This window comes from Odocoileus virginianus, chromosome 17, assembly GCF_023699985.2.
Source record: "Odocoileus virginianus isolate 20LAN1187 ecotype Illinois chromosome 17, Ovbor_1.2, whole genome shotgun sequence".
Lineage (NCBI taxonomy): Eukaryota > Metazoa > Chordata > Mammalia > Artiodactyla > Cervidae > Odocoileus > Odocoileus virginianus.
The window spans coordinates 14,576,674-14,582,872 of NC_069690.1; positions in this window are offsets into that span (position 1 = coordinate 14,576,674).

The window sequence follows — 6,199 nt, forward strand, 5'->3', positions numbered from 1 at the left end:
TCCTTCTCCAATGCATGAAAGTGAAAAGTGAAAGTGAAGTCGCTCAGTCGTGTCTGACTCTTAGCGACCCCGTGGACTGCAGCCCACCAGGCTCCTCTGTCCATGGGATTTTTCCAGGCAAGAGTACTGGAGTGGGGTGCCATTGCCTTCTCCGTATATACGCTACCATGTGTCGCTGTGTAGCGGGTGGAGCTCAGCCCAGTGCTCTGTGATGACCCAGAGGGGTGGGTGGGGGTGTGTGAGGGAGGCCAGGGGGAGGGGAACATGTATCACGTAGCTGATTCACTTCTTTGTACAGCAGAAGCTAACACGACCTTATAAAGCAACTATGAAAAAGTGAAGGTGTTAGTTGCTCAGTTGTGTCTGACTCTTTGTGACCCCACGGTGCCTGCCAGGCTCCTCTGTCCATGCAATTCTCCAAGCAAGAATACTGGAGTGGGTTGCCATGCCCTCCTTCAGAGGATCTTTTGGACCCAGGGATCCAACCCACGTCTCCTGTGGCTCCTGCATTGCAGGCAGATTCTTTACCACTGAGCCACCGGGGAAGCCCTGAAATATGTATACTTATAGCTGATTCACTTTGTTGCACAGCACAAACTATTAATAACACAACATTGTAAAGCAACTATACTTCAATTTAAAAATAAATAGTGTTTACAGATGAAATTCCCATGTCCAAATGTGGGACTTCATTTTTCCATCTGGGTGGATAATACAGAGACGGGTTAGAAGATTGTGCTCACTCTGTGTTCACAAATGTTTCTGAGCACCTGCTGTGTGCCAGGCTGAAGGCTGGCATTGAAACCAGGTTGAGACGACTTGACCAGGACATAAGCCCCCTCCTCAAGGAGCTCTCCCCCGACCCTTGGTTGGTGGGCGGCGTGGAGCCATGAGGAATAACCAAGGAAGCAAGGGAGCAGGGCATGGAAGGGCAGAGCGAAGAAGAATCCGGCTCTCACGGTCTACGGCAGCTTCTGAGGGGTGACATGCAGCCAGGGGATGGGGTGAGGAGAAGCCCAAAGTGGTGGGGAGTGATCCTGGAGTTTAGAGGACCTGAAGTCTGCAGCTTTCCTGGTGCTAGACCACAGAGGGCCTTGGATGCAGAACCTAGGACCCAGGCTGTTATTACCCCAGCAGCAGATAAAGGATGTCTGATGCTCCAGCCTCATACCAGTAGGTAGGAGCTGGCTCCAAGCACAGTGCATTAGGAGAAAACGTGCCCGGTTTTGCGAAACTTGATAGCCTAGAGCTGACACAGAGCTGCTGGGACAGGCTGCTTTCTATACTCAGACAGGACTCTCCCTTCCACAAAAGACTGCTACAATCCCCTTTAAACAACAAATCTCCTTGGTGTCTTTTCCTTTTCTTTTTTTGTAAAGGAAATATACTTGGTATGTGAGATGTGGCAGACCTCTGCATTGAGCAACAGCCATAGTTTCCTTCTTTCTTTAAGAAATAACTTTAAAAATTGTGATTAAATACATATAACATGAAATTTATTGTCTTCGCCATCTTCAAGCATATATGTAGAGTGTTGAGTACATTCACATTATTGTGCAGCTCATCTCCAGAACTTTTTTACCTTGTAAAACCGAAACCCAGTATCCATTAAAGAAAGAACTCCCCTTTTCCCTCTCCTCCTCCCATCCCCTGGCAACCACTATGCTTCTTTTTGTCTCCATGAATTTGTCTCCTCCGAGTCCTCATAAAAGTGGAATCATGCAGAGTTGTTTTTTTTTTTTTTTTTTTGGTGACTGGCTTATTTCACTTAGCATGATGTTTTCAAGGTTCATACATGTTGTAGCATGTGTCAGAATTTCCTTCCCTTTGCAATAGTAAAAGATTTTTATCGGTTTTCACAATCTAGAGCCAGACAAAAGATAAAAGATACTTAAAATTGCAAGTCATAGTGGGAACATGACCTAACAATTTAAAATAATTGCATTTAATTCAGGGAGTCAAGCAAGGTGAGTGGAAGTGCACATATGCTCATGTTTTCATCACTCAGCTGGTCTATGTCTTTTTGTTGGTGCATTTAATCCATTTACATTTATGGTAATTAATGTATGTATGATCCTGTTCCTGTTTTCCTAATAGTTTTGGGTTTATTTTTTGTAGGTCTTTTCCTTCTCTGTGTTAAGATTGAATATTATGTTAAGAATATAATATTCTATGCCTGACTATAGTACATTTTGTTTATCTATTCATCCATCAATGAATACCTGAATTGCTTCTATCTCTTGACAATTGTGAATAATGCTGCTATAAACATGGGTATACAAATACCTGTTCACATTTCTGCTTTGCCAGCCTTTCAGGTATACACTCAGAAAGGGTAGATCCGATGGTAATTCTGTATTTGATTTTTTTAAGGAACTGCTATGCTGTTTCTGATCATAGACTCTTAGATATAGGAGGAACTTCAGAAATCACACATGCCTGCTTAGGGACAGGGAAATGGGCACCCTGGCAATGACCTTCTTTCTGCCTCTCACGTGAGCGGGTGGCCCAGTCAGGACTAGAACGTGGGATTCGGTGTTCTCAGTACATGCCTCTTGTGCCCCTACAGACGGCTGTGGGAGTCCCCCGCGAAGGCATGCTGATCTGCTGATGGGGACAACGGAGCCCAGAGAGGCAGGGGCTCCTGAAGTCACACAGCCGCCGGGCAGACGAGCAGGCAGCCTCTCCACCCAGTGCCTTCTGCACCCAGGGCTCCAGGGGCCCTTCCCCTTCCGAGCTTTAGTTCAGAAGACAGAGCCTGCCCTTTGGATACCCAAAGCCCCCACAGGCTGACAAAGATGCTGTTGGCTGCTGATGAAGGAGCACAGCACGGAGACCCTAGACCTATGTGTGGCTCCACACGAGTCATTCTCTCCTCGTGAGCCTCAGTTTACCCTCCTACACAGTGGGTGATGGGGCAGATGGCCTGTGGGTCCCTGGCTGCTTTGCTGTTGCCCATCCAAGGAAGCCTGGCTCGGGGGTGTGCTGACCAGCACCCTCTGGTGGACACAACCAGCATCCCTTCATTTGGACCATGGCTCCCTAAGCTCCGTTTTCTCTTTGTTTCACAGCTGAGCAAACCAAGGCCTTGGAGCTTCCCAGGTGGCACAGTGGTAAAGAATCCGCCTGCCAATGCAGGAGACTCAGGATTGATCCCCGGGTCGGGAAGATCCCCTGGAGTAGGAAATGGCAACCCACTCCAGTATTCTTGCCTGGAAAATTCCACGGTCAGAGGAGCCTGGTGGGCTACAGTCCATGGGGTTGCAAAGAGCTGGACATGACTGAGCAACTGCATGCACGCACACATGCACACCAGGTCTCTGGGAACAGGAGCACTGCAGGGAGGGCGGGTGAGAACCCAGGCAATCCAGGCTCCCTCCTCATCGTGACTGTGTTCAGATGGGTGGCCCAGCCCCTGCTGATGCGGTGCTATTTGTTCCCAGCAGCCTCCCCAGGGTCAACACTGCCAGGGACCAACGGGAGCAGCCGCCCTGAAGACCTTCACCCACCAGCTTGGGGGGAGGCCCTGTGCCCTTAGCTCATTAAAGATGCATGCGTTTCAGTCTGTGAGTGAGACCAAGAGGCGACTGGGTCTGCAATAAAGGTCCACCTCCCGCCCCAGGCTGGCCAGCGCCATGGAAACCTTAGGTGGTGGCCAATATCATTTATTACTGAGCACTTAGGCAGCTGTTCTGGGCTTCTGCCCAGGGCACCCTCCTCCCTCTTCCCATCGTCCAGGCCCCTCTCTACGCAGGCTGCCTCCTCTCTGCTTCCATCTGCCCTGAACAACCCGGGCTGCCTGGGGTCAAACACAGCCACTCAGTACCACGTGGGATGGGTCTTGTCATAATGACCCCAGCATTCCAGGTAAGAAAACTGCCTCTCCGAGAGTCAGAGACTGACTTAAAGGCAGACAGGTGATAAGTGACAAAGCCAGGACAGGACCTCAGTCAAGTTCATCGACTGACCTGCTGAGTTCCTATGCAGCCTCCCAGCCGGCTTGGAGTTGCTCTGTGAACAGGCAGGAGGAATCTGGTTTTGCCAGGCTGCTACTGCTTAAGTGCTTCAGTGGTGTCTGACTCTGTGTGACCCTATGTTCTGTAGCCTGCCAGACTCCTCCGACCATGGAATTCTCCAGGCAAGAATATTGGAGTGGGTTGCCATGCCCTCCTCCAGGGGAGTCTTCCTGACCCAGGGATCAAACCCAGGTCTCTTGCATTGCAGGCAGATTCTTTACCGCTGAGGCACCAGAGAAGCCCGGTTTTGCCAAGGTCAGCGACTCAGTGGGTGATTTGGCTTTAGAAGCTGGCCTCGCTCATAGATGATGGAGGCACAAGTCTGCTCCTGGCTTTCTGAGGTAGATGGTGGCTGTGTGGCTTTGGACCAAGCACTGGCTTCTCTGAGCTGCTGCTGCCCATCTTTACATCTGGGATCATAACAGAATCATCTCTCAGGGAGCCATCCTGCCTTGCGAGGCTATGAGCCTTGTGCAATGATGGTGTGGGTCAGGGAGCCCTTAGAGCCCGTGGTTACTGTCTTACCCTGACCGTGAGTTAAAGGAGGGTGCGCTCAGGGGATGAAACTCAAGAGCCGGAATTTTCTGAAGGAAGGCCTGCCTCCTCCAACAAGGAACTCTAGAACAAGTCAGCCTTAATGCCTCCAACCCCAGGAAGCCCAGCCAGAAAGGACAGTCAACCAGCTCGTCTCTTCTACTCTGTGTCAACTATCATTGAGGTCACAGCCACAGGAGCCCGAGGGACCGTCTTGTCTAGTCCCTGAGCTTTGGAGAGGGAAAGCGGCTGGCCCCAGGACACAGCGATCAGAGGAGCAGAGTGTGGTCCCAATCTGCTGGCTCCACGCCCCCCATCCTATGCTGCTGGCAGTCGGGGTGTGGGGCCTGGCTGAGCAGGAGACCTGCAGACACCTCAACTTTCTCCTTGAGCTAACACTTGCATCAGGGGTCACAGGCAGCGTTCCCTCTCCTGGAATACCCCTGACATGGGATGGGGAGATGGGGAGTGGAGCAGTGATGATGAGGCCTCTGCGGGCCCAGAGAGCTGGACTTGTGGCCCCAGGGATGGTCGTTCAATCAGGTGCCCAGGATTGGGCTCAGGAACAAGCCATGAGTTGGAGTATTCAGCTGTGGGTCATGGTTGCTATTTTCTGGATGAGAAAACCAAGGCTTGGTGAGGTTACATGGCCTTCCCTGGCTGTGCTGCTTTGATTCTGCTTTGAACACAACTCTCCTGGCTTTCAGAGTCCACACCGTCCCCCCTGGACCTGGTGACTTGCCCTGTGCAAGTTCAGGCAGGTGGCCCCCTGCACTCTCCTGGGTAGAGGCTGGGCTGAGCCTCATTCTAGGTTCCTTTTGCCCTCAGGGCTCTGGCCAGGCTCCGGCCAGGCCGGGCACTCAGTCTGCCCCTGGTGAGTGGTGACGTCAGACCGAGTCCATTGTCATGCCACCGCCACCCCCGGGATGCATCAGCAGCTGCCTGGCTGAATAATTCATCAGAACTTGTTTACTCTTCCTACTGTTAGTGGCTCTCAAAACCCCCTCCCAGGTCCAGCTGCCCTGGCCTCCACTCCCTCTCCAGTTTGGCCACCAGAAAGCCGCTCCAGGACTGGGCTGTGTACACTGGCCATGAATTATTCAGGACCTGTTTGGCTGGAGCCGGGTGGATAAGGAGGCTGGAGGAGAGTCTGGGCCGTGGGGTCTGCCCCACTGGGGGCCTGTGGAAGGAGCATGGCAGGAACAGAGGTGTCTCCGCCTGCATTTGAGCTGAAACCCAAGTCCTGATGGATCCAGAGTCATCTGCCAGCTGTGGGCCCCAGGGAGCAGGATGAGAGGTCCCCAGACTTAAAACACAGAGACCCGCACACAGCTCGCCTTCATCGCTCAGGGCTGCAGGTCGCTCACCAGGCTTACAGCCTTCAGAAAGGGGATGAGACATCCTATCAGCGGGGCCAACAATGTGACTCGGGAATCAGACAGGCCTGGGTGTAAATCCCAACCCTTCTTCTCTGCAGCTGAGTAACCTTGGGCCAGTCACTCAACCTCTCTGTGCTCAGTAATTTTTCATCTGTAAAATGGGGATAGCTATATTTCCCTCCTTGTGCAGAGTGAACAAAGTCATCCCCCTAATGCACCAGAATGTATTCTGTGTTCTACCTGCACTCCACCCTGTATTCTGTTGTCCCT